This window comes from Tachyglossus aculeatus, chromosome 2 (genome assembly GCF_015852505.1).
Source record: "Tachyglossus aculeatus isolate mTacAcu1 chromosome 2, mTacAcu1.pri, whole genome shotgun sequence".
In the NCBI taxonomy this organism is placed as follows: Eukaryota; Metazoa; Chordata; class Mammalia; order Monotremata; family Tachyglossidae; genus Tachyglossus; species Tachyglossus aculeatus.
In genome coordinates, this window is record NC_052067.1 from 10,869,782 (window position 1) to 10,896,970 (window position 27,189).

A 27,189-nucleotide genomic window follows, 5' to 3' on the forward strand; every position below is an offset into this window, starting at 1 on the left:
GTGGGGGGGGGGGGGGGGGGGGTATCAGTGGCATCAATTTGGGATACCAAAGTCTTTGTCTTTTTTTTATTTTGATGGTATTAAGTGCTTATGATGTGTCCAACACTGTTCTGATTATGTGGGTAGGTACAAGTTAATTTGGCCAGACACAGTCCCTGTCCTGCAAGGGGCTCACTGCCTAAATAGGAGGGAGAACAGGTATTTAATCCCCATTGTACAGTTGAGGAAACTGAGGCAAAGAGAAGTTAAGTGATTTGGCCAGGAAGAAAGCAATTGGCAGAGCTGGGAGTACAACCCAGGTCTTCTTACTCTGAGGTCTGTGCTCTTTCCACTGTTCACTCATTCATTCAGTTGTGTTTATTGAGCCCTTACTGTGTGCAAGGCACTGTATTAAGTGCTTGGGAGAGTACAATACAACAACAATCAGACACATTTCCTGCCAACAAGGAGCTCACAGTCTAGACAGGGCCATGCTGCTTACCAGTGGGTACCCGAAGAGCTGAGAAAGGCAACGTGGGATTGATCCATTCTAATCACACCATGGACACAAAGCTGTTCTCCTTTGCTGACATGAATGAAGGCTAGTTGTCTTGCTTTATAGAATTCTATCAAAAGTCCGTATTCTTGACGGTGTAGATGTTGGTGGTACAGTTTGTTGAAGGCAAAGATTGGAGACCGCAGGATTAAAATGGGGTTTAAGTCTGGAAAGATGTTTCGATTTGCTTTTGATTCTCAATCTTCAGTGTTATTTTGGGGATCTAAAGGGTGGCTTTAGATGGATGTACTTTTGGGATGAAATCAACCTGCCTCCCTAAATTGCCTAGTGGTAAAACTGTGGCACTGGGAGTCAGGAGACCTGAACTCTCACCTGGGCCTGAGGGGTGACCGTGGATAAGTCACTTCACTTTTCTGTGAGTTTCCTCATTGCAAAACTGGTTAAATGTATCTCCTTCCTCTACCTTTTTAGATTGTGAGCCCCATGTAAGATAGAGATTGTCTGATGTGAAGATGTTATATCCACCCCAGCATTTATAGAAGGATGCTTGGCTATCATTACTATTATTGTTATTATTATTATTCAGGTTTCTCATATTTTATACCTCAAAACATGACAGTAGTATTTATTAAGCACAGTACTGAGTGTTTGGGAGAGTACAACAGTGTTAGTCTGCCCTGAGGGAGGTATACTGGTCAATCTCGATTATTTTCAGGGTTTAAGGGTGTACCTACCGAGAAAAGTATAGGTAACTTAATCTGAGCACTGCAGGCCATATAAAGCATTGAAGCTATTTGCCACGTATGGTAAAAAAGAATGTGCAATCTGTGCTATCCTAACAGTTGAATAATATCAGATAAAACAGAGAAATTGTGACTTTAGAATGGAACACAGTATGGAGGCCAGAACTTCGGGAATGGTAGTAGCTGATTATGTCTGTGGAAAACGCACATGGTTTAGTCTAATGGTGGGTTAATGATTTTTGAAAAAGAATGGGATTTACCATAGTAGAGCTCTGGAAGTCTATTCCCTTGTGAGCATTTCAATCGTGAGCCTCCTTTCCTATGCTGGAGTCCCCTCTCAGCAAGAGCACCACACTGATGAAATATTAGGAAAATGGCAGCTGTCCCCCTCACAAGAATGGAGGTTTTGAAATAGGAACTGGTATTTCTGAAACCCGGCTTGTAAATTGCTACAAAATAATATGTGGTTTAATAGCATCATAGAGGTAAAAAAACACTGCTCTCTCATTAAGCCCCACAATTTAAAAAAATGGTGACTTTTTTCCCTATTGTAATTGAAAAGGTATGCTGTGCTATCAAGCAGCTCACTGGATAGGGTCGAATTTAATTTTAATTTCACTTTGTAGTGTTTAACACTACTTCTGCTTCATTCTTATCCTTAATGCGCCAAAGTTTATCCATTGAATTAGGGAAATTATCAGTTTTTTTTAATCAGTTACTCAGGCTGTATATTTCTAATTCTGTCTCCTTGTCTACTAACCCTTCCACTTTTCATCTGTCATTTCTCTCCCTCTCGTTCTCCCAACTCCTAAGGAATTTCTACTTCCGTACCCCAGGCTTATCCATTTTTCTTCTCCTTTTTCTTCTTTGCCTGTCTAAGGTAGCTGCTGAAACCTCTGCCTAAACCAGGAAGCCTTACAAGATAGTTCCCATCCCTCGTAAGGCTCAGTGTAAGAGGGAGAAAGAACCGGTTGAGTGTCCCCATTTTACATTGAGAAATCGGGGATAGAAATGTTAAGCGACTTGCCCAAGGTCACACAAAAGGCAAGTGGGGAAGGAAGGATTGAACCCACATCTTCTGACTTGGGAGAGGTTTTCAGAGAAGACACCACCGATGGTGAGATTCACGTGTGTGTGGATGTGTGACTTCAAAGGCCTTTTTTGCATCCGCAGAACGAGCCACGTTGTGCACATAACAAGACCGACCCTTGAAAGGTTGCCGTGTTTAAAGTTTGTAGCTCCTGGAACTGTTTTCTCTCTTGCCTCCATGTCTCTCATTCTTGGGCTGTACAAAGCTTGAGAGTCACTAATGGTGCTACACCCTGGAAAGAATTAGCGATGCTTCAAGGAGTCTTGGTAACTTGGGAAAAACCTGAATTTTTCGGCCCCAGATGGTTATTGCTGTGGTCCCGGTGTCATTTTGTATATAATGTTTTATTCAAAATTGTTCTCATGTGTGTGCATGTGTGTATATAAATTTGAAAGTGCCAAGTCTCATTGCCATATTTGTATACATATATTTATGCAATATCTCTAAGTATAATCCTTCCTTTGGATCCAGAGATGCCACTTCTGATGTTTTTATTTTTTTTTATTTTTAAATCTGTATGGCTGAAAGTGGTAGTCTCTCCCTTTGTCGCATGCACATAGAGAAGCAGCATGGCTCAGTGGAAAGAGCACAGGCTTGGGAGTCAGAGGTCATGGGTTTAAATCCCAGCTCTGCCGCTTGTCAGCTGTGTGACTTTGGGCAAGTCACTTAACTTCTCTGTGCTTCAGTTACCTCAACCCTCAGTTACCTCATCTGTAAAATGGGGATTAAGATTGTGAGCCCCACATGGGACAACCTGATCACCTTGTATCCTCCCCAGCGCTTAGAACGGTGCTTTGCACATAGTAAGCACATAAGAAATACCAAAATAACAATAATAATAATGATAATAATACCATTGACTGCTTTGTAACCACAGTGTCAGGCACCATTTTCTTGGAATAACAATCTTCTCCAAGTCCTAGGAGAAGGGGGTAAATGGTTCCTTGGGGAACTCTTGGTGGAGGGAGGGGAAAGCCCATATTCCAAAACATTTATATATATATATATATATATATATATATATATATATATATATATATATATATATATATGTGTGTGTGTGTGTGTATACATACATACTATATATGCATGCATATATGTGTATGTATATATGTAATATGTATGTGTATAAACACACATATATTTTACATATATATATTATATAAGATGTGCGTGTATACACATATACACATACATATACACACATACATATACACATATACACATATATACATGCACATATCTGCTTATGTGTATGTATATATAATATGCATGTTTATGCACACATGCATATGTACACACATAGTATATATGTGTGTATAGGCGCACACACATATATGTATATACACACATATGTGTATGTGTATTTATATATACATATATGTGTATGTGTATTTATATATACATATGTGTATGCATGTATATATACATATATGTATATATGTATATACATGTGTGTGTGTGTGTGTGTGTATATATATATATATATATAATACGTGTGTGTGTTTATAGGTACACTGCTTTCCCATGAATCTATCAAAATCCTCTTGTCGAAGGCAATAGAACAGTCCTTTACTGAGTGGCCCAGATTTGATGTCTTGACGCGTGAAGTCCATTTATCAGGAATTCTTCTTGTGTCTCTCCAAGGGTGGTTGAGTTAGCATTTGCAGTCTTTTCTCCACCAACCTAGAAATGCCATTCCATGGTCTTTCCGAATGTTTCCATATTGCTTCTCAACACAAAGATTTAAAAAATTAAAAAACCATGCTAAAACGATCAGATTCCCTTATTTTGCGGATGAAATTGCATCAAGATCAAGAAATGAATTTTGCACCAAAGAATTTAGCGATGAAAGTATGGTGGGCACAATGAACTCAGGAGCCTCAGCGAACATATTTAACATATATAACTTCAAATTGCAAACTAACATGGGGAGATTATGACTCTGAGCTAGAAATATCAAGATGAGATTCCAAACAACTGAATGTAAAGTCATGCAACCAGGGAGAGGAAATAAATACCACATATACAAATCGGGGACAGCTATCTTTAAAGTCAAAAGTCAAAGAGCGGTCTGGGAGGAAAGAAAATAGAAAACTAAATATGAACTCAGACTATAGTGTGATTACAAAAACCTGGTGCTATTTTGTCTACTCATTTTTAAGGATGAAATGTAAAATGGAAAGGGAAATAATGTTTCTTCCCCAGCTGTACCGCTTTATGGCCTTTTGGGTTCTTCACTGTAGATGGGATCTAGGGAAATAGGAGGGTTATTGAGTTAAACTTTGGGACTGCTATGTGAGGGAACATATAAGATGTTGGAGGGGGAGTCCTTAAAAAAAATATATCACGAGCAGGTTTGGTTAATAAAGAATTTGAATGTGGTAAAAATACAAAGGAAGGCAGGAAATTTTTCATTCTGGAATATGGAATAAAAATAAAACTGGCTTAAAACTGGAAAATAAAAATTTGGGACACAACCTAAAGAAATAATAATAATAATAATAATAATAATGATGGCATTTATTAAGCTCTGGGGAGGTTACAGGGTTATCAGATTGTCCCACGTGGGGCTCACAGTCTTCATCCCCATTTTTCAGATGAGGGAACTGAGGCACAGAGAGGTCAAGTGACTCACCCCAAGTCACACAGCTGACAAGTGGTGGAGCTGGGATTTGAACCCATGACCTCTGACTCCAAAGCCCATGATCTTTCCACTGAGCCATTCTGCAGTGTGGTCTAGTGGAAGGACCACGGGTTTGGGAGGCAGAACACCTGGGTTCTACTCCCAGCTCTGCCACTTGTCTGCTGTGTGACATTGTGCAAGTCACTTCACCTCTCTGTGCCTGTTACCTCATCAGTAAAATGGAGATTTAAGACTATGAGCCAATATGGCATTGTACAGTTCTTGGCACATAGTAAGCACTTAACAAAGGCAATTTTTTTTTTAAATGACATTTAGTTAATGAAGTAGACTATCCAGGGAGGTAATTGAAAAAATAGATTAAACATTGATAGTCAAGGATTTATATGATGCAAGTGGATATTTTTAGCTTTGCTATGTAAGATTTTTCTTATGCTTGAGATGTAAATCAGCTTGCAAAATATAACAGTGAGTAACGACTCAGTTGCTCTGCCCCAGCACTTAAAATCTGTATTAATTGTGGTACATAGTTAAACCACTGAGAAATGTAGTGAAGCAGCATGGCTTAGAGGAAAGAGCACAGGCTTGGGAGTCAGAGGTCTTGAGTTCTAATCCTGGTTCCGCCACTTATCAGCTGTGTGATTTGGGCAAATCACTTATCTTCTCTGTGCCTCAATTACCTCATCTGTAGAATCTGGATTAAGACTGTGAGCCCCACGTGGGACAACCTGATTACCTTGTGTCAATTCCAGTGCTTAGAACAGTGCTTTGCACATAGTAAGCACTTAACAAATGCCATCATTGTACTTTCCAAGCGCTTAGTACAGTGCTCTGCACACAGTAAGCGCTCAATAAGTACAATTGAATGAATGAATCATTATTATCATTTGCCCTTCTACATCAATTCGATATATCACTACTTCTCTCTTCTTTTTTCTGATGGCATTTGACTAAGAGGAAAAATTAAAATAATCGATTATAGGATTTTTTTTTTCCTTACCTAGTTTTTATCCCTTTCTTCTCTCTAGTGGCCATATTTTGTGATTATTTAAAATTGGAAAGGTGTCACCTGATGGTAACTGTGGTACTTGTTAAGGGTTTAGTATACACCAAGCACTGAAGTGCCTGTCACAGGTGGAGTTCACACACTGAAAAGGAGGGGGAACAAATATCTAATCCCTATTTTACAGGTGAGGTTAGTGCAGCACAGAGTGGTTAAGTCACTTTCCTAAGATCACACAGAAGTCAGTTGGTGGAGTTGGAATGAATATCCAGGACCCCTGAATTCCAGTCCTATGGTCTTTCCACTAGCTGCACTGATTCAGCGCTTAGAACAGTGCTTTGCACATAGTAAGCACTTAATCAATGCCATCATTATTATTATTATTTCATTCAGGTGAATCACGATGCCAACATTTGTGAGGTTTTAATAGAAATACAAATCGATGTGCAGAGTTAAGCTGAAGTTGTTTTTTAAGTGTTTGATACTGATCAGATAGAGATGCAGCGTGGCTCAGTGGAAAGAGCCCGGGCTTGGGAGTCAGAGGTCATGGGTTCTAATCCTGGCTCTGCCACTTGTTAGCTGTGTGACTTTGGGCAAGTCACTTCTCTGGGCCTCACTTCCCTCATCTGTAAAATGGGGATAAAGACTGTGAGCCCCATGTGGCACCACCTGATTACCTTGTATCCCTCCAGCACTTAGAACAGTGCTTTGCACATAGTAAGTGCTTAATACATGCCATTATTATTATTATCAGAATGGAGGTAAACTCACTGAAAACCATGTGCAGTATCAAATATAAATCGCTGTCACTGGATCTCTACTGGTGAAGCGGCCTTAGCCAAGCTGCTACAGAACAACTGTTTGAAAGGATTTAGGTCACTTCCAGGTCGTGCTTTGAAGAATGACCAAAGTAATTTCCTTTTATGAAATGCACATAAATATTTTTGAAATTGTAGTACTTCTAGGTTTGGTGGCTAACGTGAGTTGATAGATATTTTTTCTGTCATTTCACACTGGATACGAATCAGTTGTATTCATTGAGCACTTACTGTGTGCAGAGCACTGTACTAAGTGCTTGCAGAAGTACAATATAACAGTTGATAGACATGGTCCCCTGCCCACAATGAGAGACAGTGTTGCCTCGTGGAAAGAGCACAGGCCTGAGTCACAATGACCCATTTGGCTGCTATGTGATTTGGGGCCAGTCACTTTTCTGTGCCTCAGTTACCTCATTGTAAAATGGATTGTAACTGTGAGCCCCTTTGTGACTTGGACTGTGTCCAACCTGATTAGCTTCACTTAGTACCACAGCACTTAGTACAATGCTTGACATGTAGTAAGTGCTTAAATACTATTAAAACAACAAAAAAACAAACCTACTTACAGGTCGGGGGAGGGATTAGCAGTCTAGAATTTGGAGAAGATCATCATCAATCATATTTATTGAGCGCTTACTGTGTGCAGAGCACTGTACTAAGCGCTGGGGAAGTACAAGTTGGCAATATATAGAGACAGTCCCTACCCAACAGTGGGCTCACAGTCTAAAAGGGGGAGACAGAGAACAAAACCAAACATACTAACAAAATAAAATAAATAGAATAGATATGTACAAGTGAGATAGAGTAACAAATATGTACAAACATATATACATATATACAGGTGCAGTGGGGAAGGGAAGGAGGTAAGATGGGGGGGGATGGAGAGGGGGACGAGGGGGAGAGGAAGGAAGGGGCTCAGTCTGGGAAGGCCTCTTGGAGTAGGTGAGCTCTCAGTAGGGCCTTGATATAAGATATATAGGATATCCTATATAAGATATATAGGATATAAGTCTAGAACCTGCCTTGGTTGAACTAGAAGACTGTGAGAGACCTAAAATTGTTTTAAGGTTATAGGCAATTCACCATTTTTATTTAAAAGATGGGCTTTTACTTCCCAATACTAACCTTTAACTTCCACATCTTTACAATATACCATGTTTACTTCTGGGTTTTTTTTTGAGAAGGAAATAACAGATTTTTTTTGTGTGTGCCTAATAATTATAAGCAACACTAGCCTGAGGAGGAGCAGGAGGTTAACATGAGAAAAAATTGGAGATGGTGGGGAGGGAATTAAGTGCTTATTTCAAACAGCACTTTTTGCTGTTTGACATAAGCTAAAAAATTTCATAATTCTTTAGACCGTGAGCCCACTGTTGGGTAGGGACTGTCTCTATATGTTGCCAACTTGTACTTCCCAAGCGCTTAGTACAGTGATTTGCACAAGGTAAGCGCTCAATAAATACGATTGATCTCTGTGCTCCTTCCAACTGTGATCTTCCTGACACTACTTGTGAATTATTGGCTTCATGTAATTTTGCAAGTATTTGCTGTGGTACTGAGAGGTCTGAGTCCAGAACATCAGACTTCTCAAGCTCTTTATTTTATGCCTTTAGTATTTACAGCTATTAGGAAACCTTCCAAGATTTGGGGGCCGAAGGGAGGTATCAATTAAGAATACTAATGTTACTAAAATCACTATCCAGACAACACCACCAGCATTATTAATGTAGGTGTAATGTGTTGGCTAGTGGGGAAAAAAAAAATACCACCATCTGCTGAAGGTTCTGCCCACAGTCTGCAGCAGATCAGAATATGTTCCATTTGGGGCTCATTAGACACTTTAATGCACTAATAGGGAAGCAGTGTGTCCTAGTGTAAAGAGGACGGGCCTGGGAATCAGAGGACCTGGGTTCTAATTCTGGCTCTGCCACTTGTCTACTGTTTGGCCTTGGGCAAATCGCTTAATTTCTCTGTGCCTCAGTCTCCTCATCTGTAAAATAGAGATTAAATCCTTCTCCCTTCTACTTAGACTGTGAGCCCCATATGGGACAGGGACTGTGTCCAACCTGATTATCTTGTATCTATCCTAGTGCTTGACAAATACCGTAATAATAATAGTAGTAATAACAATAGTCTTTGCCTCGAGCCAGATAAATTCATTAGGAGGCCTTCCCAGACTGAGCCCCCTCCTTCCTCTCCCCCTCCTCCCCCTCCTCATCCCCCCCCGCCTTACCTCCTTCCCCTCCCCACAGCACCTGTATATATGTATATATGTTTGTACGTATTTATTACTCTATTTGTACATATTTATTCTATTTATTTTATTTTGTTAATATGTTTTGTTTTGTTCTTTGTCTCCCCCTTCTAGACTGTGAGCTCACGGTTGGGTAGGGACCGTCTCTATATGTTGCCAACTTGTACTTCCCAAGTGCTTAGTACATTGCTCTGCACACAGTAAGCGCTCAGTAAATATGATTAAATGAATGAATGAACCATAATGCCGTACTTACAGAGATAGCACTGCACATCGTATTCCATCGTGTGTAGAAAACTTCAAGCACCTAACCTGTTGCTGAGCACCAGACAAACTCAGACAGATGGTTTGAGTGACATCACAACCCGGTCTAGGGTTGCACTGACCCAGATCTTTCCTATCTGGAGGGTCAGAACCGTGTCACTGAGTCAGCAATCCAAGTTCAGTTCGGATGGCGGCTGAAAGCACTCTTCATTGTGAAGTGAAGCATATTTTTTATTAGGTCATATCAGTCGTGTAATTATCTATTGTAAGAATTAGTAATTGAAATCTATTACTCCATTACCCGTTTTAAGAACATTACACAGAATGCTTCTTTGCTTTGAAAGGAATCCGCATTTTGGAACCTCTCACGTAGCAGGGATTTTTAAGTAGCGTTGCATCTTCTAGACTGTGAGCCCACTGTTGGGTAGGGACCGTCTCCATATGTTGCCAACTCGTACTTCCCAAGCACTTAGTACAGTGCTCTGCACACAGTCAGCGCTCAATAAATATGATTGAATGAATTGCCCTGGAAATTCTGAATAAGTTCTATGAGGGGGAAAGGTCTAGTGGTTGTGTGACCCACATCTGGCTGAGAAATATGAGCCCCAACTGGGACAGGGATAGTGTCTGACATGATTAAGTGATTAAGTTGTCTGTGTCCCAGCGCTTAGACCAGTGCTTGACATGTAGTAAGTGCTCAATAAATACCATTATTAATAATAACAGTAATAATAATCCAGCCCTTACTGAAAGCCACATTCAGGCTGCCATTGTCAGCTCCTTCCACCGTGATGATTCTACCTGGCTCCTTAATAGAAGTCTCCACTTCACCCTGACCTCTTCTCCCCTTATCCCCTTCTCCTCCATTCCTTCTGCCTCCCCCGGTTGGGGGTTATTGACTATCTTCTTCTTCTTAGATGCCGTTGAGTCATTTCTGATTCATAGCAACTCTGGGGATCTTTTCCATAGTGTTCTTGGCAAAGGTGCAGAATTGGTTTCCAATTTCCGCCTTCTGTGCAGTAAAAATTTAAGTCTCTGCCATTGTCTTTGATCAGCACTTAAATCACTTGGTCATCGGCGTTTGACTTTTTCCCTTGCTGCCACTTCCCAGCACTGGTGAACCAACTTTGACTATATTCTTGCCCATAGTAGTGTCGAAGAGTGCCTATGGGTTGAAGTGTTTTCGCTTCCAGGAAGTCAAATATCCTTCCTTGCTTTGTTCTGGATGTTGGATGGTCATCACTTCTTGTCTTATTTTATGCTATCGAGTCATCTCGAGAAGCAGCATGGCTCAGTGGAAAGAGCCCGGGCTTTGGAGTCAGAGGTCATGGGTTCAAATGCCGGCTCTGCCAATTGTCAGCTGTGTGACTTTGGGCAAGTCACTTCACTTCTCTGGGACTCAGTTTCCTCATCTGTAAAATGGGGATTAAGACTGTGAACCCGCCGTGGGACAACCTGATCACCTTGTAACCTCCCCAGTGCTTAGAACAGTGCTTTGCACATAGTAAGCGCTTAATAAATGCCATTATTATTATGATTATCATTATTTCCAAACCACAGCAACTCCATGGACACGTCTCTCCCAGAAGACTCTACCTTCATCTGCAATCGTTCTGGTAATGTATCCATAGAGTTTTCTTGGTAAAGATACCCAAGTGGTTTACCATTGTCTTCTTTCATGCAGTAAAATTGAGTCTCCATGCCTGACTCTCTCCCTTGCCACCGCTGCCCAGCACAGGTGAGCTTGGATTTGTAGCAGATTGCCTTTCACTCACTAGCCACTGGCCAAGCTAGGAATGGAATGGGTATGTCTCTGTTTTGACTTTCCCTCCCATAGCCGAGGCTGGTAGTGTACTGGAAACTCTCCAGAAGCGATTCTGAGAGGGGAGGTCATCCCTTAGCTTCATCCAAAATATGCCTACAACTAATGGCCCTCACCTGCTCTGGACTCTGTCGTCGCACACAATGGATGAGCCCCTGTCCAGTCACAAAGACTTCCAGACAGGGAACCCACAGAAGGAACTGATGATAGTGCTGGTGGCTTGTGTCTGGGGAAGCAGCATGGCATAGTGGATAGAGCAAGAGCCTGGGAGCCATGAGGTCATGGGTTCTAATCTCAGCTCTACCCCCTTGCCTGCTGTGAGGCCTTAAGCAAATCACATCACTTCTCCGTGAGACAGTTACCTCATCTGTAGAGTAGGGATTGAGGCTGTGAGCCTCATGTGGGAAAGGGACTGTGTCCGACCTGATTTACTTACATCCATTCCAGCACTTAGTACAGTGCCTTGGACATTTTAAGTGCTTAACAAATACCACATTTGTTGTTGTTGTTGTGCAGCCCCATTCCCACTCTCTTGTCTCAACCGGACATATTTCCAATGGGGCATGGACCTACAGTGAGTGAAGAGGAGGAGGGCAAGACTGCAACACATTTCCCTGGGCCCACAATCTCACACATAAAACCCACATATTTCCCAAGTGGTGTTGCCAACTTGTACTTCCCAAGCGCTTAGTACAGTGCTCTGCACACAGTAAACGCTCAATATATACGATTGAATGAATGAATGAATGCATCATAGTAGCCAAGCCCTGCAATAGAGCCAGGGACAGGGAATTCATTCATTCAATCACATTTATTGAGCACTTACTGCATCCACAGCACTGTACAAAGTGGTAGGGATGGTACAATATAACAATAATCAGACATATTCCCTAACCACAACGATCTTACAGTCTAGAGGGGGGAAACATACATTAAAATAAATTAAAGATACGGACATAAGTGCTGGGAGGTTGGGAGGGGAGATGAATGAAGGGAGGAAGTCAGGGTACCACAGAAGGGAGTGGAAAAGAGGAAAGGAGAGGTAAGTCAGGGAAGGGCCGGCATTTTGTTAGCTACCACCATCTTCACCATCCACCTTAGCCAACTATTTTCAGGATTCTTGCTCTGTTTGTCCACTTTCCTGAGTTCCCTAAGAGGCTCTTTAGTCGAAACAATCATCAATGATATGATAGACCAGCTGACATTTTCCTTACTGCTCCCTGTTCCCCATCACTTCAGTGAAGTGGGAGGTCAGACTTGCAGATAGCAGAGAGGTTGGGATTCTAGAAAATCCCTTCATCCCCTTTACCTAGTCTATGTGTCTACCCCCTTATCTGTACCTTCCAGTGGCAAATACATCACTTCCCAAATGTTATCATCATCAGTGGTATTTATTGAGCACTTACTGTGGGCAGGGCACTGCACTGAGTACTTGGGAATGTCCAATACAATGGAGTTAGTGGACACTTTCCCTGCCCACAGTGAGTTTACAGGCTAGACGGGATTGAGAACTTTCATTCATTAGCTAGCTTTACTTCCATCAGCTTGTAGGATTTAGTGTGCCTACTGTGAGCAGAACATTGTACTAAGTCCCTGGGAGAGTAAAATAGAATTAAAAGATGCAATTCTCATCCTCTAGTTGTCTACAAACAATTTGATCGCCTCTCTCTACTCTCACATGAACACAGTGAAGTAATAATAATAATTAGGGTACTTGTTAAACACTTAATATGGGCCGAGCACTATTCTAAGGGCTGGGGTAGATACAAGTGAATCCAATTGAACACAGTCCCTGTCCAACATGGGGTTCACACTGTTAATCCCCATTTTACAGATCAGGTAACTGAGGCCCAGAGAAGTTAAGTGACTTTCCCGTGGTCACACAGCAGACAGGCGGTGGAGCAGGGATTAGAACCCAGCACCTTCTGCCTCCCAGCCCCGTGGTCTGTCCACTAAGCCATGCTGCTTCCAACAAATTTATTTCTAGTAAAGATGTTGTTTTGCCCTAAAAGTTAAAGATGAATGCATTCCCCCATATCTGTTGCTTTAAATTAGGAAACAAAATCATAAAATAAGACATAAGCTACAATTTTAGTTTGACAGTAGTCTGTTTTCCTATTGTGATTTATATGGGTATTTTAGTATAAAAAATGTTGTCAAAGCTAAGGTGCCTTTCTAGATGCTTTATGTAATTGATGTGGAAAAATATTAACGTGTAAAATTCAAAGTATTTTTAGCAAAGTAGTATTTTGGATTTGGAGGGGTTTTTATTTTGTTATCCGCCATCCTGATGATCACCTTATGGCTTGCTGTGTCACAAATTCTTTTCACTTTTATTCTGCTCCATCCTGTTTTACCCTGTGTACTTTTGTAAAGTTTTGTGTTTACTTGTGCCTTTCAATGAAAGATCATGCACACGGATGAAGTTACGTGTTTTGCCATTCTTCCCCACTGTATTAATATCACTGTTTACAGCACAGTTAAGTAGCTAAGGATAATCATAGCCTTTTTATGGCAGACTATTATTCTGATAATTAAACTAAAAAATATCAGGAGACTAAGATGAACTTGGCATTTGTTGTTTGAACTTTTGGTTCAGTCTTTTATTAAATGTTTCTGACCCCCTTAGGTATCTCTGCGCACCTTCTATTTTTTTTCTCAAATAAAAAAATCTTTGAAGAGCCAGGCTATCTCTAGTTTAGACTTTTCAAATGGACAGTAGTGATTTGTAAAGTGTCCTTGCCCAAAATATCAGCTCTACTGCCTGCAATATTTTGGACAAGTCCTGTTGAGACCAGACAACCATAAAGGCATCTGGAAACCGTTGTTCAGTTTCAAGCAAGGGCCTTGATGTAGGATCTAACCTAGGCTGTTGGCACCCATCTTTGCTGCATCGACATGTCTGGAGCTTAGAATAAAATCGAATTTCCTGCTTTAGCGATAACTGGGTCTTAAAATAACCTGAAGAAATTATAGTTCTGATTAAACAGAAAGCGAGGGACTTCAGATGTTCTCTTAATAAAGCCATGAGATGGGATGAAACACAGTCATTGATGGACTTTCTTTAAAAGGCGTTTTTTGAGAGGAAAAGAACTCTGAAATTGAATAATTTGATTTCATTCGATCCTAATTATTTTAAAAACACAAACATTTATTTTTGGGGGGCGAAAATGACGATCTAGAATCCGGTTATGAAAATACAAGCCCTTTTAACAATACTGAATTAGAAAGGGCAGGCCAGGGCGAACCTAAGAATTAAATTCCTGTTTGAAACGTCCTATTTTGGGGTGAGTTTTTATTTTGGTAACTAGGGCAATCATTTGTAAGGTTGAATTCATCTGTTCGATTAGAGCTTCATGTTAGCCAACTTGGGTGGGTGAAATGTTTGGTTTAGATGCGTTTCTGCGGGGGCTAGAGTGAGAATCAATAAATGGTTAGAGGGAATATCCACTTTCTTTAATTCTGCTTCCTGCGGAAGGATCTGATTGTATTATTTCTAGCACAGTGCTAGAATGTAAGTTTCTTAAAGGTAGAGATTGCACCTACTTACTCAGTTGTGCTCTCCTAGACGCTTTCTACCATTCTCTTCACATCAAGTGCTCAGTAAATACGATTGATTTGATTGCTTGACACGTAATAAGCGCTTAGCAAATACCACAATTATTCGGCATCCTTTTTTTCTTCCATACCTTTAGATTTTCCCAGATTTGAAAAGTCAGTGATTCACAGGTACTTATTGGGACTCAGCAAATCAGCTTAGTGGGAAGAGCATGGGCTTGAGAGTCAGAGGACGTGGGTTCTAATTCTGACTCCACCACTCGTCTGCTGTGTGACCTCGGGCAAGCCACTTGACTTCTCTATGCCTGTTGCCTCATCTGTAAAATGGGAACTAAAACCATGAGCCCCATGTGGGACAACCTGATTTCCTTGTTTCTACCCCAGCATTTAGAACAGTGCTTGGCACATAGTAAATGCTTAACAAATACCATCATTATCTCTCCCCGTTTTACAGTTGAGATAACAGGCACAGAGAAGTTAAGCCCCGTTAGGCAATATTGGCACAACATTGCTATATATTTTATATATCGCTATATATAATATATATTTATATATTTTTATACAAATATATATTGAATACATATAAATATATCTAATACATAATATACCATATACACTATATAACATATAATTTAATAATATATTAAAATACATTAATACATTATATTAAATGATATATTTAATATAGAGATTTATTTGATATATTAAATATACATTTGAATATATATTATATATTGCTATATAAAATATATAGCATTGTTGTACCAATATTGCCTAACGGGGCTTAACTTCTCTGTGCCTGTTACCTCAACTGTAAAATGGGGATTAAGATTGTGAGCCCCACATGGGGCAACCTCATCAACTTGTATCCTCCCCAGGCTTAGAACAGTGCTTTGCACAGAGTAAGGGCTTAACAAACACCAAAATTATTATTATAATTATTGAACTCCATTGTCAATCCAGAACATAACACTTTGTGTAACCCATTTTCCATCCTTATCTTCACCCAGAGGGGGCCATGGCAACTACCCTGGAGGTGTGCTCTGTACTTAGTACAAATCTTCCACTTTGAACCCTGAGATATGGTTAGGTTTGGGAGAATTCCCAGTGGAAACATCCATACGCAGACCTAAGTAGTTGAGGTGGTATTAAACTCCCACTGGATGCAATGCTCTGATACTAATCACATAGGCATTGTTCACTGAGTCTTTCTGGACTGTCCAGTCACCTGCTCTATATGACTGGAATGATCCCAACAAAACAATGCAGTCTTTTTTTGTTGTTGTATCAGTTGAGCACTTACTGGGTGCCAGGCACTGTACTAAGCACCGGGATAGATATCAGTTAATCAGTTTGGGCACAGTCCATGTCCCACATGGGGCCCACAGTCTTACATTTTACAGATGTGGCAACTGAGGCACAGAGAAGTGAATTGACTTGCCTAAGGTCAAAGAGCAGACAAGTGGCAGAGCCAGGATTAGAACCCCGGTCCTTCTGACTACCACAGGGCTGTGCTCTGTATGCTCGACCATGTTGCTTCTCTAGGTATCCTTCAGCTCTTCTTTGTGGCTAGTAAATGATCCTGGAGCTCATTATCATAATCATTATTGGTATTTAATAATAATAATGATGGCATTTATTAAGTGCTTGCTATGTGGAAAGCACTGTTCTAAGCGCTGGGGCTTATTTGAGGGCTCATTATTTGCAGAGCACTATACTAAGCTCTTGGGAGAGGACAAAACAACAGAATTGGCAGCATAATATTCATGCTCCATTTATTCATGTGGGGCCCACAGTCTTACATTTTACAGATATGGCAACTGAGGTACAGAGAAGTGAATTGACTTGCCTAAGGTCAAAGAGGAGACAAGTGGTAGAGCCAGGATTAGAACCCAGGTCCTTCTGACTACCACAGGGCTGTGCTCTGTATGCTCGACCATGTTGCTTCTCTAGGTATCCTTCAGCTCTTCTTCGTGGCTAGTAGATGATCCTGGAGCTCATTATCATAATCATTATTGGTATTTAATAATAATAATGATGGCATTTATTAAGCACTTACTATGTGCAAAGCACTGTTCTAAGCGCTGGGGCTTATTTGAGGGCTCATTATTTGCAGAGCACTATACTAAGCTCTTGGGAGAGGACAAAACAGCAGAATTGGCAGGCATAATGTTCATGCTCCATTTTACAAATGAGAAAACTCAGCATTTCGTTATTAATCTGTTCAGTCCGGAAAGTCCAGCCAGCGAGATTTTATGAGGTTTTTTGTACAGCTCTTGCTGCCATTCTTTTAAGATATTTGTTAATCATTTACTATGTGTCAGACACTGTACTAAGGAATAGATTCAAGATAATGAAGTAATAATAATAACAATGGCATTTCGTATGTGCTTACTATGTGCAAAGCACTGTTCTAAGTGCTGGGGAGGTTACAAGGTGATCAGGTTGTCCCACGGGAGACTCACAGTCTTAACCCCCATTTTACAGATGAGGGAACTGAGGCCCAGAGAAGTCAAGTGACTTGCCCAAAGTCACACAGCTGACAATTGGTGGCATCGGGATTTGAACCCATGACCTCTGACTCCAAAGCCCGGGCTCTTTCCACTGAGCCAAGCTGCTTCTCTGTAGGACGACCTTGCTTGGCATACTGGATAGAGCACAAGATATCTGGGAGTCAGAAGATAGGGGTTCTAATCCCAGCTCCGCCACTTAATAATAATGATGATGGTATTTGTTAAGCGCTTACTATGTGTCAAGCACTGTTCTAAGCATTGGGGGGGATACAAGGTGATCAGGTTGTCCCACGTGGGGCTCATGGTCTTAATCTCCATTTTACAGATGACGGATTAACTCCTCAAAGCCTTATTGAAGGTACATCTTCTCCCCTTCTAGACTGTGAGCCCGCTGTTGGGTAGGGACCGTCTCTATATGTTACCAACTTGTATTTCCCAAGTGCTTAGTACAGTGCTCTGCACACAGTAAGTGCTCAATAAATACGATTGAATGAATGAATAGGACACGCTCCATGTCCCACGTGGGGCTCACAGCTTTAAAATCCCCATTTTACAGATGAGATGACTGTAGTTAAGTGACTTTTCTAAAGTTACGCAGCAGCCAAGTGGCAGGGGTAGGATTCGAAGTCAGATCCTCTGAATCCCAGGCCCCTGCTCTTTCCACTAGGCCACACTGTTTGTAATGATTCTGTTATAGACTTGGTCCTAATTGACTGAAGATGACTTCTTCCTACAGCGACGTTCTTTGGGTCTCTTTTCCCAGGGTGGTAATGATGATGGTGATTATATTTCTGAAGCACTTTCAACACAAGCGCTTAGTACAGTTCTCTGCACACAGTAAGCGCTCAATAAATACAACAGAAGGAATGAATGTCAAGCACTGTTCCAAGTAAGCGCTTCGTACAGTGCATTGCACACAGTTAAGCGCTCAATAAATACAGTTGAGTGAATGAGTGCCTGGACAAAGTTAACCAGGTCATACACAGTCCCTATCCTACATGGGGCTCACAGTCTAAGTAGGAGGGAGGGAGATTTAATCCCCATTTTCCAGATGAGGATGCTGAGGCACAGATAAGTCAACTGACTTGTTCAAGGTCACCCAGCAAGCAGTTGGCCGTCAGGATTTTAGTTCCCAGGTCCTCTGACTTCATTCATTCATTCATTCAATCGTATTTATTGAGCGCTTACTGTGTGCAGAGCACTGTACTCTCCCCCCTCCTTTCTCCCCCTCCCCGTCCCCCCTGCTTTACCTCCTTCCCCTCCCACAGCACCTGTACATATGTATATATGTTTGTATGGATTTATTACTCTATTTTATTTGTACATATTTATTCTATTTATTTCATTTTGTTAATATGTTTTGTTCCCTGTCTCCCCCTTTTAGACTGCGAGCCCGCTGTTGGGTAGGGACCGTCTCTCCATATTGCCAACTTGTACTTCCCAAGCGCTTAGTCCAGTGCTCTGCACACAGTAAGCGCTCAATAAATACGATGGAATGAATGTACTAAGCGCTGGGGAAGTACAAGTCGACTTCCAGGCCTGTGCTCTTCCCTGCTAAGTCATGCTGATTCCCAGTGTCTGGCTAGGGACCCGCTCCTGGACAAAGCCTTGCTTTTGTTTTTCTCTGAAAGAAGTTCTAGTATTCCCGGCTGTATTATCCTAAGGCTGGTACTTCCCAAGCGCTTAGTACAGTGCTCTGCACACAGTAAGCGCTCAATAAATACGATTGATGATGATGATGGTATGGAATTCCATGTTTGGATGAACCAGATCCCAAGTGGAATTCTGGGGAAGTGACTCGGTTTGGCCACGAGGTGGCGGTAACCTCCTTCCCCTGACCCCACCCCAGCCCTCTCTGCTGCTCTCAGGCACAAGATGGGTTAATAAATAATAATAATAATGATAATAATAATGATAATAATAATAGCATTTATTAAGCACTTACTATCAATTTATCAATCAATCGTATTTGTTGAGCGCTTACTGTGCGCATTACTATGCACAAAGCGCTGTTCTAAGCACTGGGGAGGTTACAAGGTCACCAGGTTGTCCCATGGGGGGCTCAAAGTCTTAATGCCCATTTTACAGATGGGCTAACTGAGGCCCAGAGAAGTGAAGGGACTTGCCCAAAGTCACACAGCTGACAACTGGCAAAGCCGGAATTTGAACCCATGACCTCTGACTCCAAAGCCCGGGCTTTTTCCACTGCACCACGCTGCTTCTCTGTGATGATGATGATGATGGCATTTGTTAATTAATCAGTCGTATTTGTTGAGCGCTTACTGTGTGCAGAACACTGTCCTAAGTGCTTGGGAAGTACAAGGTGGCAACATATAGTACAGTGCTAAGCACTTAGTACAGTGCTCTGCACACAGTAAGCGCTCAATAAATACGATTGATATAGAGACAGTCCCTACCCAACAGTGGGCTCACAGTCTAGAAAATAACCAATAAGTGCCATTATTATTATTATTCGTTCATTAATCCATTCAATCGTATTTATTGAGCACTTACTGTGGGCAGAGGACTGTACTAAGCGCTTGGGAAGTACAAGTTGGCAACATATAGAGACGGTCCCTACCCAACAGCGGGCTCACAGTCTAGAAGGGGGAGACAGAGAATAAAACATATTAACAAAATGAAATGAATAGAATAAATATGTATAAAAAAATTAATAGAGTAATAAATCCATACAAACATATATACATATTTACAGGTGCTGTGGGAGGGGAAGGAGGTAAGGCCGGAGGGAGGGGGAGAGAGGAGAAGGAGAGAGTACAGACTAGAAGATACAAGGTGATCAGGTCTTGTCCCTTGTGGGGTTTACAGTCTTAATCCCCATTTTACAGTGGCCACCTAAACTCCAGTTCCCACCCCAAATGATAGTTTCTCGGCCTTCCTTTCTTGTGGAGGTCACCTTGGCTTCATGGAACCCTACTGGCTTCCTCCCCACTCTCCAGGCTTGGTTTTTCCCGATCAGGATGCCATACTGGAGTAAAAGAAAGATGAGACGCGAGCAGACGCTTGAGCACTGATAGCAGTTGCCCAAGGAAACTCCAGATACTGTACAGATGCGGAGAAGGGAAATCACCTGGAGGGTAAAAAAGCGAGCAAATGTTTGTGATGCCTTGAAAAATGATTAATAGATATGTACAGTCAGTATGAATTCTATATAAGTTCATTTGGGTATTTAAATAAGAAAAATGTAAAGACAAATTTATGTTGCATTTTTGGGAGGGTTAATCCTAACTTAAAAATATGAGGGGTAAAGTATCTAAATAGGATAAAATCCTACAAATCAATGCCCTCTCCGAGTGTCATGAGTGTATGTGAACTCAACATCTCATTGCACAACTCTTTTGAGAACACATTTTGTACCATAGTAAGCCAGGCACACAAAGCAGATCTCTGCTGTTCCCAAATCACTCGATTAGTATTCTTATTTTCCAGACTGTGAACCCACTGTGGGCAGGGATTGTCTCTTTGTTGCTGAATTGTACTTTCCAGATGCTTAGTACAGTGTTCTGCACACAGTAAGCGCTCAGTAAATACTTTTGAATGTATGAATTTTCTACCGAAAGATTCAGGAGCTACCATTCTGTGACTCAGAACCCAGTTGTAAGAACTGACGGGAAAGAGGACATCACATTTCTGAATGTTGGGTCTTTGTGGGTAGCAGGAATTCTCGGGAAATACTCCTCTGCCACTGATGTCTCTTCCTAACCTAGGCGTGTGGATTCTCTGTGGACTCTCGTGTTAATATGAATCCTGTTAGGCTAACCAATTCTAGGATGTGTGGGGCACTGGAGATCCTTTTGTGTTGGAGTTAAGTGCATGGAGGATCCCTCAAAAAGGCCCTCATCCCTAGTGTGGACAGAGGAGATCTGCTCCCAATAGATCTGCTTCCCAGTTGGGAAGCATCATGGTGTAATAATAATAATAATGATAATAATGATGGCATTTATTAAGTGCTTACTATGTGCGATGTATCATTCTAAGCGCTGGGGAGGATACAAGGTGATCGTGTTGTCCCATGTGGGGTTCACAGTCTTAATCCCCCTTTTACAGATGAGGTAACTGAGGCTCAGAGAAGTTGTGCAAAGTGTCATTCTAAGCGCTGGGGAGGATACAAGGTGATCGTGTTGTCCCATGTGGGGTTCACAGTCTTAATCCCCCTTTTACAGAAGAGTTAACTGAGGCTCAGAGAAGTTGTGCGAAGTATTCTAAGTGCTGGGGAGGATACAAGGTGATCGTGTTGTCCCATGTGGGGCTCACTGTCTTAATCCCCCTTTCACAGATGAGGTAACTGAGGCCCAGAGAAGTTGTGTCTTGCCCAAGGTCACACGGCGGACGTGTGGGGTAGCCGGGATTAGAACCCATGACCTCCGACTCCCAAGCCCGGGCTCTTTCCACTGAGCCACGCTACTGGATAGAGCAGGGGCCTGAGAGTCAGGAAGGGCCTGGGTTCTAATCCCGGCTCTGCCACCTGCCTGCTGTGTGACCTTGGGCAAGTCACTTCACTTCTCTGTGCCTCAGTTACCTCATCTCTAGGATGGGGATTGAGATTGTGAGCCCCAGGTGGACCAGGGCCTTGGTCCAACCTGATTTGCTTGCATCCACCCCAGCGCTTAAGAAAGTGCGCTGGCACATAGTGAGCGCTTACCTAATACCATAATCATAATCATTATTATTATTTAGTTCATGATGATGATGGCATTTGTTAAGCGCTTACTATGTGCAGAGCACTGTTCTAAGCGCTGGGGGGGGGTACCAGATGATCAAGTTGTCCCACGTGGGGCTCACAGTTTTAATCCCCATTTTACAGATGAGATAACTGAGACTCAGAGAAGTTAAGTGACTTGCCCAAGGTCACACAGCAGACATGTGGCGGAGCTGGGATTCGAACCCATGACCTCTGACTCCAAAGCCCAGGCTCTTTCCACTGAGCCATGATGGCTAGTCCCTGGTTTCTCTAGCCCCTCTGTTTCGGTGGGACTCCCAGTTGCATGACCTCAAGTCCAGACGTTGGCTGAGCGGAGCTGACGGCATTGGCCCTCTCTGCCCCTTCGATCAACTGCCTCCTGTCCGAGTAAGGTCGGCCTTGTTTGTCAATCCAACTCAGTTGAGTGTTTCAATAATAATGATAATAATAATAATAATAATAATGATTATATTTGTTAAGCGCTTACTGTGTGCAAAGCACTGTTCTAAGCGCTTGGGGGATACAAGGTGATCAGGTTGTCCCACGTGAGGCTTACAGTCCTAATCCCCATTTTACAGATGAGGGAACTGGGGCCCAGAGAAGTGAAGTGACTCGCCCAAAGTCACACAGCTGACAATTGGCGGAGCCAGGATTCGAACCCCTGACTCCAAAGCCCATGCTCTTTCCACTGAGCCACGCTGCTTCTCTATGAATCGTGATATGATTCATCTCAGTTTTCTGCTTTGGCATATTTGCTAGGGAAAGAAGCTTTTCATCTCCAGCACTCGCCGCACTGTCCTCTGTATATTTCTCTCTCTTCTGATATATTTGTTAAAAGCTTGAACCGTGCTGAGTCAATCAATCAATCAATCGTATTTATTGAGCGCTTACTATGTGCAGAGCACTGTACTAAGCGCTTGGGAAGTACAAATTGGCAACACATAGAGACAGTCCCTACCCAACAGTGGGCTCACAGTCTAAAAGGGGGAGACAGAGAACAGAACCAAACATACCAACAAAATAAAATGAATAGGATAGAAATGTACAAGTAAAATAAATAAATAGAGTAATAAATATGTACAACCATATATACATATATACAGGTGCTGTGGGGAAGGGAAGGAGGTAAGATGGGGGGATGGAGGGGGGACGAGGGGGAGAGGAAGGAAGGGGCTCAGTCTGGGAAGGCCTCCTGGAGGAGGTGAGCTCTCAGCAGGGCCTTGAAGGGAGGGAGAGAGCGAGCTTGGCGGAGGGGCAGAGGGAGGGCATTCCAGGCCCGGGGGAGGACGTGGGCCGGGAGTCCCCTCGGAGACCTCGCTTCTCCTGCCACCCAATCCCCCTCCGACCCTCCGCTTCTGGTGGTAGAGCCGCAGGTGAGGGCAGGCCTGGTATGGGTTAGAGGGAAGTATGGGAGAAGAGGCAACCTAGGGGACTTTCCTACCCGTCCTTCCTATTCCCCATCCACCGGACACCTATTTTTCCAAAATGTCTCTAGCGCTTTGTGCAAAACGTTGTATTAAGCTCTAATCCCGGCTCTACCATCATCATCATCATCATCAATCGTATTTATTGAGCACTTACTATGTGCAGAGCACTGTACTAAGCGCTTGGGAAGTACAGATTGGCAACATATAGAGACAGTCCCTACCCAGCAGTGAGCTCACAGTCTAAAAGGGTCCTTATCAGCTGTGTGACTTGGGGCAAGTCACTTAACTTCTCTGTGCCTCAGTCACCTTATCTGTAAAATGGGGATTAAGACTGGGAGCCCCACATGGCACAACCTGATTACCTTATATCCACCCCAGTGCTTAGAACAGTGCTTGGCACACAGTAAGCGCTTAATAAATACCATTATTACCATTATAAATTGGGACACAATCCCTGGCCCATAGGAGGCTCACAATAAAAGCTGTGGAATCAATCAATCAATCATATTTATTGAGCGCTTACTGTGTGCAGAGCACTGTACTAAGCGCTTGGGAAGTACAAGTTGGCAACATATAGAGACAGTCCCTACCCAACAGTGGGCTCACAGTCTAAAAAGAAGCAGTATAGTGGAGGGAATAGAGCAAAGGCCTTCGAGTCAGAAGGCCCTGGATTCTAATCCCGACTGCCACTTGTCTGCTATGTGACCTTAGGCAAGTCACTCACTTTTCTGTGCCTGGGTTACCTCATCCGTAAAATGGGGATTCGACTGTGAGCACTGAAAAGTGATAGCTTGATGTTTTTCATGCCCACAAGCAGCGTGGCTCAGTGGAAAGAGCACGGACTTTGGAGTCAGAGGTCTTGGGTTCAAATTCCGCTCCGCCAATTGTCAGCTGTGTGACTTTGGGTAAGTCACTTAACTTCTCTGTGCCTCAGTTACCTCATCTGTAAAATGGGGATTAAGACTGGGAGCCCCCCCGTGGGACAACTTGATCACCTTGTAACCTCCCCAGCGCTTAGAACAGTGCTTTGCACATGGTAAGTGCTTAATAAATGCCATTATTCTTATCTTCTAGACTGTGAGCCCACTGTTGGGTAGGAACCATCTCTATATGTTGCCAACTTGTACTTTCCAAGCACTTAGTACAGTGCTCTGCAAACAGTAAGCGCTCAATAAATACAATTGAATGAATATGAGATTTTATTCCTGCGCAGACCCTATTAAGCCCCACTTTTTACACTATGTGATAGCTGATGATTTTCATCTGAGATTTTCTTCTTGTGCAGACCATACCGCAGATCTGCCATACCTCCTTCCCCTCCCCACAGCACCTGTATATATGTTTGTACAGATTTATTACTCTATTTGTTTATTTTACTTGTACATATTTATTCTATTTATTTTATTTTGTTGATATGTTTTGTTGTCTGTCTCCCCCTTATAGACTGTGAACCCGCCGTTGGGTAGGGACCATCTCTATATGTTGCCAACTTGTACTTCCCAAGCGCTTAGTACAGTGCTCTGTACACAGTAAGCGCTCAATAAATACGATTGAATGAATTAATGAATGAATGAATCCTCATTTTACAGATGAGGTAACTGAGGCACAGAACATTATCTTGGACAGTGCCTGACACATACTAAATGCTTAACAAATACCATAAAAAAGGGAGAAATGGTCTGAAGAAAGAGGAAAGATATGACAAGTTCTGAAGAACTGAAAAAATATCCTCGACTATTCACAAATGTTGCCTCAATTAATCTGAAAAGTCAAAACATCCTCCACCCAAGGTTGAGATTCATTCATTCTTTTAATTGTATTTATTGAGTGCTTACTGTGTGCAGAGCACTGTACTAAGCGCTTGGGAAGTACAAGTTGGCAACATATGAGACAGTCCGATCCATTTCTGTGCCACATTTAAGGAAAAGGATTTTCCAAACAAAATATCTGTGGGACACATAGATTTGTGTGATGTGAGTTGTGGAGGAGGCAGAGGAATTTTAACACTTAGGTGATCCAGTCCCAGGGAAGACCTGGTCTAGGAGTTATAATACAGTGCAGCTGTTGTGCGGGCATAGCCCTTCTTGTGCTGTGTCAATAAAACGTGGCTATCAAAAGGCTATTTTCTGTAATGGAGTCCGAGAAAATTAAAGGGCTCAGTATTGTTCCAATTGGCTGTGAAGTTTCACCCCTACTGCAGTAGCTGACTACATTCAGCAGCAGGGAAGCCTTCAATTAAATGGATAAATTCTATTTGTAGTACAAAGGGCATTTGGCTTGGAATGACCTACATAGTGTAAAAGGAAGAGGATGGCTAGATTGTAGCGGGATCCTTACTATAAAATTCTGCTGGGAGTGGGATCACTGTCCATCAGCCGTGAGAGGTAGTAAGTAATTCAAAGGCGAGAGGTCCTAGGTTGGTCTTTAGGGGTGTTGGGTTCAGTCAGTAAGAAATTCAAGGATTATTTCTTTATGAAAGTTTGACTAGAATGCAGACCGAACTGCTTCAGTCAGCAGGAGAAGCAAATATACTGCAGTCCTTTCGGGGAAAAGTAAGTTATTTCAACAGGCTGGCTAGCATAGGACAGAGGTTAATGGCTTTTGTTGTTGTTGTTGTTTTTGTTATTATTAATAATAATTGTGATATGTGTTAAGTGCTTACTGCAGTCCAGGCACTGTAGTAAGCTCTGGGGTAGATACAAGATAATAAGGTTGGACGAAGCCATGTCCCACATGGAGCTCACAGTCTTCATTCATTCAATCATATTTATTCAGCACCTACTGTGTGCACAGCACTGTACTAAGCGCTTGGGAACTACAAGTTGGCAACATATAGAGGCGGTCCCTACCCAACAGTGGGCTCACAGTCTAGAAGGGGGAGACAAACAACAAAACAAAACATATTAACAAAAAGAAATAAATAGAATAAATATGTTCAAATAAAATAAATAGAGTAATAAATTCGTACAAACATATATACAGGTGCTGTGGGGAGGGGAAGAAGGTAAGGTAGGGGGGATGTGGAGGGGGAGGAGGGGGAGAGGAAGGAGGGGGCTCAGTCTGGGAAGGCCTCCTGGAGGAGGTGAGCTCTCAGTAGGGCTTTGAAGGGAGGAAGAGAGCAGGCTTGGCGGATGTGCGGAGGGAGGGCATTCCAGGACAGGGGGAGGATGTGGGCCAGGGGTCGATGGCAGGACAGGCGAGAACGAGGCCCATTGAGGAGATTAGCTGCAGAGGAGCGGAGGGTGTGGGCTGGCCAGGAGAAGGAGAGAAGGGAGGTGAGGTAGGAGGAGACGAGGTGATGGACAGCCTTGAAGCCGAGGGTGAGGAGTTTCTGCCTGATGCATAGGCTGATTGGTAGCCATTGGAGATTTTTGAGGAGGGGAGTAACATGCCCAGAGCGTTTCTGGACAAAGACGATCCGGGCAGCGGCATGAAGTATGGATTGAAGTGGGGAGAGACACGAGGATGGGAGATCAGAGAAGAGGCTGATGCAGTAATCCAGTCGGGATAGGATGAGAGATTGAATGAGCAGGGTAGCGGTTTGGATGGAGAGGAAGGGCAGATCTTGGTGATGTTACAGAGGTGAGACCAGCAGGTTGTGCTGACAGATTGGATGTGAGGGGTGAACGAGATAGCTGAGTTGAGGATGACACCAAGGTTGCGGGCTTGTGAGACGGGAAGGATGGTAGTGCCGTCAACAGTGATGGGAAAGTCAGGGAGAGGGCAGGGTTTGGGAGGGAAGATAAGGAGTTCAGACTTGGACATGTTGAGTTTTAGATGGCAGGCAGACATCCAAATGGAGATGACCTGAAGGCAGGGGGATATGTGAGCCTGGAGGGAGGGAGAGAGAGCAGG

General features: G+C 42.6%; 1 protein-coding gene and 1 non-coding gene across 7 annotated transcripts in view; one reads left to right on the forward strand and one right to left on the reverse strand.

The window, feature by feature from the left end:
• Window positions 1-27,189, forward strand: part of HDAC9 (histone deacetylase 9) — a 416,231-nt gene that overhangs the window by 252,360 nt on the left and 136,682 nt on the right. The window lies entirely within an intron of this gene.
• Window positions 11,061-11,199, reverse strand: LOC119924860. Its single transcript, XR_005449543.1, has one exon. It is a non-coding gene; the product is annotated as a small nucleolar RNA SNORA7 (small nucleolar RNA).